This window comes from Palaemon carinicauda, chromosome 35, assembly GCF_036898095.1.
Source record: "Palaemon carinicauda isolate YSFRI2023 chromosome 35, ASM3689809v2, whole genome shotgun sequence".
In the NCBI taxonomy this organism is placed as follows: domain Eukaryota; kingdom Metazoa; phylum Arthropoda; class Malacostraca; order Decapoda; family Palaemonidae; genus Palaemon; species Palaemon carinicauda.
In genome coordinates this window covers 30,125,474-30,140,002 of record NC_090759.1, presented here as the reverse complement: position 1 = coordinate 30,140,002, position 14,529 = coordinate 30,125,474, and the positions used below count along the sequence as shown (strand labels likewise).

Sequence of the window (14,529 nt, the reverse complement as noted above, 5' to 3'; positions counted from 1 at the left end):
GGGTATAAAATTGGGAGTAATAATTTCAAACCATCCTAATAAAACGGACCTGCATAACCTTATCGCTGCCATGTATTAAACATGGGTCTGTATGTATGTCACCCATATGCCATATGTATTCATTACAAAATCAAGATAGGAAGTAGGTTTAACACACAGTATGCAACGCCTGTCAAATAAATTTATCGATATATCTTACGCGACTGTCCTGGTTATAAGCTAGCTTATTGCAATGTAGCTCTGAGAATGAGGTGATCACGTTACTTTAGAGTAAAGTGCATTGTCCTATATATAATTGCCTAAATATATAATTAGATTTTAAATTATATATTCATCCTGGTGCCATAAGTATGCTATGTCTTTTATGGAAACTGAACATACCATGTAAAATTATGATTGTATCACTGTATCAAATTATTTAGGTATTAAAAGTACAATGAAATAATTACTCTAAAACCCCCAACCATAGGAAAACAACTATGGGCGGCGTTCGCAGTGAAGCCCAATACCCATAAGTAATTTTAACATTAATTGTGATCTTTTCCCGACTTTCGATAAATGTTTCTTACACTAATTCATTTTAGAAAATATATATATACCAATTTAAAGAAGAAACATTAATGTAATTATTAGATATACACCATTGCATGTATCTATACTGATAGGAATGTATTCACTTTTTGATAATAAAACAGAATCCACCATTTCCTTGTCTAACGTGCTTAAATTATTAATTGATGATGATTCAGATATAAATGTTGAATTGTATTCAATACAAGTTAAAGATTTAAAGCGAAACCATTCAATAACTTCTGTACTTTTCACGAAAAGATATTTCCAAATTGCATTCAACGCTGTCCCATAGTTTTCCAAGGAGTCAGAAGTGGGGGTAAAAACAGCGCCACCTACTCTGCCAAGTCACAGTTCTTGAAATGTGTCCTTGTTTTAGTTTTAAGGCGATATTTGGAGCGATAGAAGGACGCGTGGGTTTTTACCCTTTGGACTCGGTACGACACTGCACAACATTCATTACGGTATGTTGGCATTTTATCTTTGTCTTTACTATATTGAATTGAAACCATTGACCGAAATGTTGATACAAGTTCATTATGTGGACTATTCAAGTCCGAATTGTAGTTATTTTAAAGACCTTGATTTTAATTAAGTTTATTACGGTGTTATGTTTTAAATCTCTATAAATGTGAACCATATACCAGAATTATTTAGTCACCACGCGGATTTGTTTAAACCCTAACTGTGGTATTTAAAGGTCTTTGACTCTTCAATTACCAAGTCGCTTGATCGATTGTAGCAGTTATACAATTGAAATGTAACTGCCTTTTTGTTTTTTATTCCGCCATATGATACTTGTTATATTGGTTGCTCATCATTACCTGAAAGTTTGTCCTGATTGCATAACGCTTCTCTCTACAGTGGGTTTTTAGTTTTTCGAGACAATGTTCTATAGAAAAGCCCGAAATGTGACTACTTTTCAGGAGAATTTAGAAAGTTAATTTTATCTTTGCGAAAAACTAATCAGTATGACTAATTCACAAGTGTTAAATTTCGTGCCAGTTAGTATTTAGTAATAAATGGCTTGGAAATATTTGTGAATTTTACTGGTACCCGAAAGTTATTATGGTAGGCCTAATTAAAAAAATTTTATATGCAACATATGCGCTAGTTTATTCCAACGCTTGATATTCGATCCTTTTTTTCTCGAAGTTTGAATTTACCATGATAAATTGATGATAGTTGGCGGTTTTGACATTCTCGAAAAATTGGGGCCGGTGTATAGTAAATTAGGTATCTATCGGCTAAAACGCTATTGTTACTAGTGATTGTAGTTGACTTAAACTACCGCTCATACGTTGATTGCATTCGGTTGGGATTTTTTTTATGACTATCATTAGCTGGCAATTTTAATCAATGAAAAGCTTCCAAATATTCATGCTTAAAGTTCCCGGATGTTATTAGAGCCATTTTCCCCATCTACTAGAGTTTATTGGAATATGACATGCCTACTCTCGCAAGAACAAGTTTTCTTCAGAGGTATTCAATCCGTTTATAAATTTAGTAATTTAATTTCTATCTCGGCCATTGTTTAAAACGCCCAGTTCAATATGAGGCTATTGTTACTCGTATGAAGGTAAAGAATATCCGAAATGACCCACATGATTGGCATGAGCAGCTCGGTATTATAAAAACGCGAAAAACTCTTTACTAATAAATGAACGCAGTTTTTATATAGAAGACAACCGTTTTCTTTGATATCACATTTTCGTTAATAAATTTAGGATATACCCTAATATATCCTACGGTAATTGAGGTTACCCAGTGGGAACCAGATTGTTTGGATTGGGTTAACTTTACCGGGAAATCGATAGTGGTAGAACTAACCTTTTTCTCAATACATTATTCTCTGGGATCCATTAATAAGTTCACGAAAAATTACGCAAAATATCGACATCTTGTTCCCCTGAAGTCTTTATTTCACTTTTGCTTCAATTTTACAAACCACACGTATCCGTTCTTTTATAACATCTCGTTATCCCTCAAACTTTGGTATCCTAATTGCAATTCTGAGTTATCTTTTAGGAGAGACCAACATATTTGTTTTACTTCAACCCTACTGTGAAAATTGCTCAAGAGGTGTTGGTGTCGATCATAATTGCTAAGCAATTATTTAATATACATTGTGACCTGGGTAGGGGGATTCGGTGGGATTGGCCCCTCGCTATGTCTGTGGCCTGGGAAGGGGATTCCACAGGGCTTGCCATCACTGTCTGTGACCTGGGAACGGGGTTCCCTGGGTCTTGTAACTTGTTCCCGGTGTAATGGTCTGTTTATCGCCCCCGTCCGAAATTCACCCGGGGGAATGTCGCCCAGGATATATATCCCTCAGGTGGGCCTTGTTCCAGGATATTCCCCCCTCTGGGCCAAGATACCCCCTTTGCTTGGTGGAGATAACCATTATTTCGGATGGGGGGAAAGACCATTACACCGGGTCATATAAGTAAGTCATCAATTTCTCTAATTTTAGTGTTTTTAGAGTGTGCAGTTCAACATTACCTCTTGTCTGTACAAGTTTGTGACCTGTGAAGGGAGTCCAGGGGGTTGCCCCTGGCTAGTAATTGTGACCTGGGAAGGGGGTCCATGGGCTTGCCCCCGGCCAACGGTTGTGACCGGGGAAGGGGGTCTGGGGGTTTGCCCCTGGCTAGGGGTTGTGACCTGGGAACTTGTAGGTTAGGTTAGGTGGGTTTGTTAGGTGTTGTACCCTTTATTTTGTGTAAAGGGTATATGGAAAAATGGGTAAATTTAGTTTCATCCATTATGGGGAAACTGGAATAAAAATATTTGTTGCATCAGAAATAATGTAGTTCCAACGAATTTAACGTTTATTTTGACCGCAAACCATCCGATTTAGAGATTTACTATGTAATTGGAGTTAAAACAAGTTGTTCTAGAATGCAGAAAGACCCTTCATCCCAACAATTATGGGGGACACCAGGTGGGAACCGGGGTTTTGGGTGGGGGGGGTCAAATATTTGCAATAAATGAATACTTATCCTTCCACCACCCCTCCCCCTATACCCCTACCTAGCCCTACCGGGAGCCCCCCCCCCCTGCGACCCCCCCTAAGGCTACAGTGATTTTCAGGGCACTACTGAACCTAATTAACCCACCTAGCCTAGGGGCCCTGTACCCCTACCTAAGCCTACCAGGGGGGCTCCGCCCCCCCCCCCTGCGACCCCCCCTTAAGGCCACAGTGATTTTCGGGACACTACCGAACCTAATACAACCACCTAACCTAGGGCCCTGTACCCCTACCTAGGCCTAGCCCCTGCGACCCCCCCCCCTTACAGCCACTACCTAACACATCCATCAAACCTAATCCAAAGTGATGGTACTGCTGTATACATCGTTATACTATCACCATTATAATATACTCTATAAATTAATGAAGCTTACCTTAAACTGTTGGTTCATAAAGATGTGCTGGAGCTTTGAGGAAAACGTGAAGCCGTTGCGAAGGTTCCTTGACATGCAGAACAATTTTTATTTTGCAAAATTAAATTGTCTCTGGCACAAATCCACTAGTTTTTCAATATTCCCCGAATAAGTTACAACAAATTCATTGTAAGTTAGGAAACAGTCAGGACAAGATGAAATTTCAACTTGTGCAATATGAGATGACGTGCTTGCTATGGCCTTCGTGTCTAAGAACGAAATGAAATGCCTGGATAAGATAATGTATTGTCGCGCTGTTGTATTGTCGCGCTGTGATTGGCCAAACATGTATGTCGTCATAGTGGACAGGCGCTGTGATTGGCCAAACGTGTAAAACTTCATAGTGGACTAGTTTCTGTGGATTATAGTGTTTACAGGGCTCATTTAAGCAAATACAAGACAGTCAACAATAACAACAGACTTAGAAAAAATCTGGGAGGAAGACTTGAGTAGCGTGAGTTTGATCGTCGATATATAAAGAACTAGGCATTTGCGACAGAAAATATTTTACAGAAATACTACAAAAGACTTAGCTTTACTCGGGAAATATATTATTATAATAGATTTCCCATAATGGATGAAACTGTAATAATACCGAAAGATGCTTTAAAATACACGTTAATATTATCGTAGCATTGCTAACGTTAACAATGGCATCGTAACGTTGGTAACGTTGCGTAACATTGTGTACTGTATATATATATATATATATATATATATATATATATATATATATATATATATATATATATATATATAATATATATATATATATATATATATATATATATATATATATATATATGTGATGGCTGGCTTTGACCACCACTCAAAACACTACACTTATCAAATAGTATTCACCATCATACAGTACTAAGTCCACTAAAGGTGGAATAGTAACCAAACATCAATAAGAGTGCAAAGTCAACTCAAGGGGACAAAGAAAATACCACAAAGATTTCCTTAATTTTAATACATAATAACTAGACAGAAATAACACTTGAACCACAATAATACATTAATATATGATACACACTTAATCTTAACTCCCTGCAAAAGAAAACAATTACACGATTACAGAAATGTCATCAACACATGCATACTAAATGGAGAGAGGGTCCAGAAAGGAGAAGGCCAACGAAAAGTGAGAACATCCTGACAAATACAAACTAAATATCCCTATCAAATTGACGATGGCTGGTTTGATTGAAAGGCTTTCACAAGCTCCACTAATGACGTCAGCTGACTATCACAGGTCGTGATCACGATACTTAAGCAGGTATAAATATTATTACCTTGGGACAGAGAGGTCCCCTTGGCTTTTACTGAACCAAGGGCAGTACACAAAATGCGAGACGATCTGGGTCCTTGTTGCAGAGAAAGGATATCCAAAAAGCTAAATAGCTTCACACTAGCTCTGCAATGGCGAGGAGTAAATATAATTCCCACAGCAATCGTCGCGCCCTTCAAAGTTGGAGGTTCAGAAACACACTAAGGAACCATCCTCAAAAAAAAGCCCCTCCAAAACTCTGTTCACGCAGGAGCGCAGCCACGTAACCCACACCACTTGAAAATATAAAACAGCCGTTAGTCCATTATAAATACTAACATAACCACAAGTGAAAAGAAAAACTATTAAAGAAGGTAAACAATAAGCCTACAGTATATTTAACCTTATACATCTATAAAAACTTAAATAATTTAGAAATATATAGCAATAATGTTAACCTCCTAACCCAACCAAAAAAAAAAAAAAATTCCCCCAATTTTTTTTTATTTTAAAGTGATTTGAATTACAACATACAGGTTATCACATAATAAAATATTAAACCAACACTCAAAAATTTTAAATATTAAACCAACACTCAAAAAACGGATTTTGAGCGAAGCGAAAAATCTATTTTTGGGTGAGATAGCCATGGCGTCCTGATGGAAGGTTCCTTTTTGGTAGCTTCCTTGGGTAAATAACAACTAAGATATTCCCAGAGAATTTAACCACAGGTTATCACAGAATTCTAACTTCTGGAGCGAGTATCCTAAAGGTTTCCCTTTTAAGACATCGTATATCAACAGGGGACGCATGTATTAACGCGCCACATAGCTATCTACACCCCGAACAGAGTTAAGGCTTCGGTGTGTAAAGGCGGAGAATAGCTGGGAGCCGTTCCATAGCTAATCTCATCCGTGGCTACTTTTGGTACTCGAGACGTAAACAAACGGGCGCCATTGCTTAAATGACGTCACGTCCGTCTTCATCCTGAAGCCAGTTGCTTGCCGATCACCATGATACAGCAGAGCAGGGTGGGACCTAAAAACTGGACGAAGTAGCAGGGAGGGTCCATCAGGACGCCATGGCTATCTCACCCAAAAATAGATTTTTCGCTTCGCTCAAAATCCGTTTTTTGGGCTCAAGCCATGGCGTCCTGATGGAAGAATACCAGAGAATCAATGTATCGTGGTAGATTTTCCCATATTGGTAAGTGCCAAGGGCTTTGAGCAAAATAGCATAGTAATCTTAATAAAGAACCGTAGGGAAGAATCTTCCTGCCCCCCTTGGCAGTGAAGTTCCCACGGGCCATGCCGAGATCAAAGTGGTTATTGAAGGGCTATTCACCTTGTTAGAAGAACCTGAAGAACTGAATGGTTGGCATTCGTATCGTAACATTCTGGAAGGCAGACAAGTGGTGGTTGGACACTGTGTGCTGAGAAGGTTGGTTTCGTCTCCAGGGTATGAAGAGTAAGTATTCGTATTGGAATATTACTTTGTAAGAGTGAATATAAAATAAGGGTTAGGACCTTAAAATCTCCATGAACCATAAGGAAAGGGGATAATAAAACTATGACAGGCATGTATTTCATAGTAAGTAGGAGCGGATTGAGACGCACAAGTAATAAAATAGAAATTTTATTTCACAGTTGCAGAAATTAAATGAATTGCAGCAATAAGTAAAGTTAATTTACAGTAATTATAATGTACATAGTAATAAAGACTTGCTCTTGAATCTGAAAGGGAATTTCAAATTTATTAGTAGGCACTCGTTCTCGAGGAACGTTAGTCTTTAATTAAAACACATCATGCTCTAGGCATGCGGCACTTGTGTGACAACTATGACATTTCACCTGGGATAAGAACAGTTATAAGAAAGCACTAAGTGTTTTCGACATCACTATGTATCGCTCGAAGGTCAACATAGGCACCCGAAGAGTTAGTCCCAAGTAACTCGCTGTTCTATGCAGAGTTAGGTGCAGGTTTCATAACACTACCTGCGGCTACCACAAAATGTTTGACTTCGTGCACTTGTTTCGCATAATGTTTGAAGAAAACACGCGAGGACTTCCAGCCTGTGAAGCTTTTAAGGCTTTCGAAGTCCATACTCTGAAAGAAATTCAGAGATGATGCAACTTTTCTAGGATCGTGACCGGCAGGGTGTACTGTCGGGATCCGCTCTGCGAATGAAGTAGGTGATTTTCGCTCTTAATTGTTTCAGTGACAGGTCGCTGCCCGATGTTTCTCCTTTGAAGAGTTGATCTCCACCAAAGTTCGAAGTTCTGCGAAGATAGACCTTGAGGCTCTCTACTGGGCATAAAGAGGCATCTTCCTTCAGGGGGTATATTCTCCAGGGGCCCCATCTTTTGGTGGGTAATTCATTTTTGGCGAGAAACGTCGGATCCGGGGAGAGGGTAATGTCTCCTGAATCAGTAAACAGGATATGACCCTCTTCTCTTGACAATGCCACTATTTCGCTGACTCGGGCTCCTGAGGCAAGAGCAAAGAGAAATATAACTTTGAGTCAGATCCTTGAGAGGGCATGAATCATTATCTAAGTTGGAGGCGAAATGGAGCACCTTGTCCAATGACCAGCAGATCGGTTTCGGTGGGGGTGCTGGGCGTAGAGGAGCGCATGCTTTCGGCAGTTTATTGAAGATGTCACTGGACAGATCAATTTGGAAGGCATACAATATTGGTCTAGTCAAGGCCGATTTGCAAGTTGAAATCGTATTGGCTGCTAATCCCTGTCCATGAAGGTGAATGAAGAAGGACATGCAGAAATCAATTGTGATTTCCTTAGGATTTTTTGTCTTGACGAAAGAGACCCATTTTCTCCAAGATTCGTATTGCCGTCTTGTGGATTCGGTCTTGTATTCCTCGAGGAAGTCTAGACTTTTCTTCGAGATCCCAAACCTCTTCTTTGCGGCTAGGGAGAGAAAATCATGAGATGAAGGTCCTTGATTTTCGATGATGAAGCGAAGACAGTCGACTTCTGTACTTGCTGGGAGAGAACTGGGCCCGGGAGAGGGATCAGCTTGGGCTGCAGCTCCACGACCAGGGGGTACCAGTTGCTCCGGGGCCACTTGGGAGCCACTAGGGCCGCTGTCCCTTTGAAGGTTCTCAGCTTGGAGAGGACTTTCAGCAGAAGGTTGGTGGGAGGGAACAGGTAGATCTTGGACCATCTGTTCCAGTCCAGTGACATGGCATCCACTGCTTCTGCCTTGGGGTCCTCGTACGGGGCCACGTACCGAGGAAGTTGATTGTTGTCGCTCGTTGCGAAGAGATCTATCTGAAGTTCTGGGACTTGGTGAGAGATGAAGGAGAATGATCTTGCGTCTAGAGACCATTCCGACTCTATCGGGTTTGTCCGAGATAGAGCATCCGCTGTCACGTTGCGGAATCCTTGTAGGTGAACTGCAGACAGGTGCCATTTCTTCTTCTCTGCCAGACGGAAGATTGGGAGAAGCACCTGATTTATCTGGGGCGATCTTAAGCCTTGGCGATTGAGACATCGAACTACCACTGAGTTGTCTAGGGTTAGACGAATATGGATCGAGGGAGGCGGGGAGAGTTTCTTCAGAGTTAGAAGGACCGCCATGGCCTCCAAGATGTTGATGTGGAACGTCTTGAACAGGGGAGACCATGTGCCTTGAGCCTGTTTTTGGTGGGAGTGACCTCCCCAACCCTCCAGCGAAGCGTCCGTGTGGATGTTGAGTGATGGAGGTGGGTGTTGAAGAGGAATGGACCTTTTCAGGGCCTTTGCTTCCGACCACGGCTTGAGGAGAAGTCGAAGTCTGTTTGGGAGCCGTCTCTTGAGGTCTCTTCGAGCGATGGATGCAGAACGTCTCCAGACTCCCGCGGCATCCTTTAGCTGTGCACGAAGCACTGGGTTTGTTACTGAGGCGAACTGTAGAGAGCCTAGAACTCGTTCCTGCTGGCGTCTTGAGATCCGCTTGGATTTCAGTAGTCGCTTGACAGACCCTGCTATTTCCTTCCTTTTCTTCTGGGGAATGGAAAGGCGGTGTGACTGAAGGTTCCATAGGATTCCTAACCATTGGAACTTCTGAGCTGGAGAGAGGTGAGATTTCTTCGCGTTTATCTTGAATCCCAGGTGTTCTAGGTACTGGGTGACTTTGCTGCAGGATTTTACACAATCCTCGGGCGATGGAGCCCAAACTAGCCAATCGTCGAGGTAGGCCATCACCTGGACGTCTCGGAGGCGGAGCTGTTGTACTATGGCGTCCGCCAGCTTTGTGAAGATCCGAGGGGCCACATTGAGGCCGAAGGGCATGGCCCTGAAGGCGTAGCTTTTCCTTTGGAGTCGAAATCCTAGGTAGGAGGAAGCGTGATGGTTCATCGGAATGTGCCAGTAGGCATCCGCCAGGTCTATGGAGACCGTGTAAGAACCTCGAGGCAGAAGGGTCCTTATCTGTTGAAGAGTCAGCATCTTGAACTTGTCGTTCGCTATGAACTTGTTGAGGGGGGATAAGTCCAGAATGACTCTGAGTTTGTCGGAGTCTTTCTTGGGGACACAAAACAGTCTCCCTTGGAACCTGGTGGACTTTACCTTCCTTATCACCTTCTTGTTCAAGAGATCTAGGACATATTCTTCCAGAAGGGGGGTTGATTGTTGGAAGAATTGCTGGAATGTTGGGGGTGGTTGAGTACAACTCCAGCCTAGACCCTTCTTGACGATGCTGTGTGCCCAGGGATCGAAGGTCCAACGATCCTGGAATTGGCGGAGTCTTCCTCCCACCGGAAGCACTTCATTGCTTCTGGTGTCCCGAGGGCTTGCTGCCTCGGCCGCTAGCTCCCTTTCCTCCTCTGCCTCTGGAGGGACGGCGAGACGCGTCTCTGCCTGCACCTCTGCTTGAGCCTCTACCTTTGGGACGAAAGGTAGTAGTCTGTTGCTCGAAAGCAGGGGTGAAAACCGGTGACTGTGACAAGATCGGTTGGGTGACCAGCTGAAAGGTCTGCTGTGGCTGAGCTGCTACTTGGGAGGTAGCGGGTCCCGGAAACTGACGTCTTGGTTGACGTTGCTGGGGTTTCTGTTTGGAAGATTTCCTCTTAGGTTGAGGTCCGTCGTCCTGAGAGGATTTCCTCTTTTTTGACATGCCCCACTTGTGGAGAAGGTTCCTATTCTCCGTGGCGGCTTTGTCGGTGATCTCCTTCACAAGGTCAGAAGGAAAGAGGTGTTTGCCCCAGATGTTGGAGGAAGTCAGCCTCCGGGGTTCATGTTTCACAGTGGCACCTGCGAACACGAATTCACGACAGGCTCTCCGAGCCTTCATGAAGTGGTACAAGTCCTTCACCAGGGTTGCCATGTGGGATTTGGCAAGTACCATGTAGTGGTCTGGTACTCTGGTGTCACAGGCCATGATGTCCAGTTGGACCTGGTGGGACATGGATGCTGCGAGCCTGTCCTTCGTATCTTGTTCCCGACGAAGGAGGTGATCGTTGAGTTTCGGGAGGTCTTCATTAAAGTGACGTCCGGCGACGTCAGGATCTAGCTTTCCCACCACGAAAGTATGCTGGATGTCCTTCCAGTGTCGAGCGTCGGGGGGAGTGACTGGAGAAGGGTCTGCACTCCTCCAGTGCAGGGCAGGCTTTTCCCTCTTCCACAGCCTTGAGGCACGCAGCGAAGGCCTTTTCCATGAATGGAAGGACTGCATCCTCGGGTGCGACGTAGGTAGGGTGCTTCTTGCTCAGGGCCGGAAGCTTAGAGCAGGTAAAACCCCTACTTTTAAACGTGTTGGCTAGCATAGCCTGGGCCTTCGCGAGATCGAACACTATCTCCTCTTTCGGTTCGGTCTCTTCTTTAGAGGCAGGTTCAGAGCGAAGTCGGACGTAACAGTCCGGGTAGGCCTCGAAATTTGGGAAGAACTCCACGTCTTTCAGGGGGACCGTGCCGATCTTGTCGCTGACGAAGATCCTGCCGGTCGCTATAACCATATGCTCAGCATACCTCCATGGGTTGGCATGTGAGCAAGCGGGGAGATCCTTAACAGAGATCTTCTTCGGTTCTTTGGATCCTATCATGGACCTGATGAACTCCTGATTCTCCTTCAGCCTGTCGTCCATGATGGCTTTAATCATCCGGAGCATCTTTTGGGTGGATGGCAAGGGTTCCGGGGTAGTGGAGGTAGACGGGAGAGACACTTCCGTCGGTGTAGGAGTAGGGGCGGTGATGGAAGGAGGAGCGACCTCTTGCTCCGACTCGGCGTATTCCATCTGGTCTTCATCATCTTCAGCCCCTTGAGCCATAAGGGTCTTCTCCGTGTCCTCTGAGACATCCGACATGTGTTCATCATCTTCGGAATCCAGGCGGCACTCGTGCATGGACTGGGCCATGACTACATCAGGTTCCACTGTAATTTGTACAGTGGGGATCAAATCCTTGGGCACCACAGAATCAGGGGAGGCCTTAGGGAACAGAAGTGACCTCAATTCTTCAGTGGCCAGGTACGGTCCGGTGGCATTCTTCTGGAAGCCACGCACCCACTTGCGTAGCTTCTCCCGAGAAGTGTCCCTGACCTCCGCTGAGGGAGGGTTATGGAAGGCATCAACTAGGTGAGCCTGGCAGACCGTACAGTTCAGTGGGTCCCAGAATTTCAAATCCCCTTTCTTGTTAGCACAAGGGGCGTGAGTCCTGCAAGCCGTATGCCCGTAGAAGTGCGGGCGTTTCACAGCGCAGAAGTCGAAGTCACACTTCATCTGCTCCTCCTGTGGAAGAAAGAGAAAATGAGTATGGGGGGAGTCATAAGAATGGCTCTTAAGCTAAGTTAATATTAATCATTAATTTTAACTTGATAAAGGGTGTGATGCACAGAGGATTGAGATAGTAAAGAAACATACTCCATGCATCCCGCCCGGCTGGTTACCGCAAGCTTCATCCTTGGATAATCCGAGGTGGCCGAAGGCGCAGGATAGAATTCCCGCAGAAATCCATAGGGTAATGGAATTCCATGGGAATTGCCAAGGATAAGTTTTGGACTGAGGCCACTCAGTCCCAAATTAGGGGGCTAAAGGATCCCCGAGGGTAACTGCTTCCGGCAACCAGCCGCACTAAGATACACGCAGCATGCTGGAAATCTGAAGAATGCAAAAGGACAGCATGATTACTAATAGAACAGTACCAAGGTACTGATCCACTAACGTAAACAGGCCATCTGGTTGCAGTGTAGAGCTATCAATATCAGATAATAGCTAGTATAAGGGGGTGCAAGTCGTCTTGACGCCTCCGGGGGGTTCCGGCAGACCTCCGGCACGCCGGAGGCCGCTCCAGCAGAGTTTCTGGCATTAGTACAGACAATATAAGTCGAGTAATACCAGGGTGGCGCCGCCGGCACGCCGGCAGAGGGAGCGGCGGCTCCGGCAGCCGGAGGATGCCAGATTGGTGACAGGATCAAGGATGGTTATGGCAGAACCGGGTTGCCGGCAGTGGATGCCGGCACTCCGGTGGCCGGCCGGCGGGCGGACGGCCAAGCTATGAGGAAGGAGGAGAGCCATCGGCTGGAAGCCGGCGGCAGTCCCCCGGCACACGGAGGACTGGCGGCCATGGGGTATGGGGAGAGTCACCATAGGTAGGAGGTGGGTATCGCCGACAGTGGAGGCGGCAAGGGACCGGCACCCGGATAGTGAAAGAGACAGGGGGGAGGGATGTAAGGAGTCCAGCCATGGACTCCCAGACATCCCCCCCTGAGAGGGTGTACCCATGATAGAGACTGGCTCTATCACCCAGAAGCAGGGGCCGCAGAGGACCGGGAGCTAGGGTAGCCCAAGGGAGGGCTAGGGGACACCCAAAGAGGGGGAGACCCCTGTATACAGAACACATCCAGTGGCTAACCCCATAGGACACTATGAAGGGTATATGTACCAGAGTGGACTGTACACAGAAGCTCAAGGTAGCCCTATCACTCCACCCTAAAGAGGAGTTGTAGGACAGGGGACAGATGGGTATAGACTAACCTAAGTATAGGCTAGGCTATACAAGAGATAGGTGGGGAGGGGAGAAGAGAAGAGTCTTCCATGAAAGGGGTTCTGTACCAGAGCGGCCACTAAGGAAGGGAGGACACTCCCTAACCTAAGGTAAGGCAGCCTGACTGAAACGGTGCATGGGTACAGTTTCAGCAAGGAACAGAATTACCCTTCCAAAACCTAACCTAGAGCAGGGCTGAGCGTCCTGAACTAGGAAGGATAGAAGACATAACGCTATCGCAGGACAGTCGTAGACTTAGTCCTAGCCATAGAGGAAAGACTAGCTGTTCCTCACTCTCAGGCGCAACCCTAAGGGGGGTTAATTCTCTTAGGGAGGACTGAAAGGCGATAATATACTCTGGTAAGAGCTTGATCCCCTTACGTGGTAAAGGGAGCAAGGCTACGCAGAGGGAATGCCAAGGGCAGGGGGATGAATGAAGCATATAGGGGTCCTACATGTAGGTTAGGTTAGAAAGACACACTAACTAACCTATCCCCTATATGGTCCCTGAAGGCGAAAACACTTTCATCAGTCAATAGTATTGTAAAATAATGCCACTATCTTCATAAGTAAGCCTAGGATCACTGATAAATATCATGCATGAACACTGATATAGGCGCTCTGGCCTGGGGGCTATAGTAGCCAACTGGTATAGGGTCAATCGATGACCGGTAAAAAAGCGTCAAAACACGATATAAAAGTTCCTAGCTATGAAGACTAAATAAACTAATGTTATCGATTAGTAAATGAGGCCGGAAGCGTTGTTGTGGCTAACTAAATAAGGCATGCAGAACAACAATGACGCCATAAAATGACGGGTCCGGTAGAGGCACAGCTCTGCCACAAAACAACAAATATCTCAAAGTAATATTTACTTTACGGTCAGAGCTTAACTAAACAATACTGGAACCTTGTACTCAACTTTCCAGAAGAAGGCGAGGTCGAAGGTAGCGACATAATAAAGATGCAAGGCGATAAAGATAGCACAGGGAAAATCCGTCTAAGTAAGGCGAGCTACTGTACAAAGGATGAAGACGGACGTGACGTCATTTAAGCAATGGCGCCTGTTTGTTTACGTCTCGAGTACCAAAAGTAGCCACGGATGAGATTAGCTATGGAACGGCTCCCAGCTATTCTCCGCCTTTACACACCGAAGCCTTAACTCTGTTCGGGGTGTAGATAGCTATGTGGCGCGTTAATACATGCGTCCCCTGTTGATATACGATGTCTTAAAAGGGAAACCTTTAGGATACTCGCTCCAGAAGTTAGA

The 14,529-nt window shown here is 44.8% G+C and overlaps 1 protein-coding gene across 1 annotated transcript in view; it reads left to right on the top strand.

Moving 5' to 3' along the window:
• The first annotated feature begins 972 nt into the window (after window positions 1-972).
• The window catches only part of LOC137627680 (uncharacterized), a 180,797-nt gene continuing 167,240 nt past the window's right edge, over window positions 973-14,529 (top strand). Inside the window, exon 1 of the mRNA XM_068358880.1 lies at window positions 973-1,034. The gene's annotated coding sequence lies outside the window, so the exon portion shown is untranslated. The remainder of the gene's footprint in view (window positions 1,035-14,529) is intronic.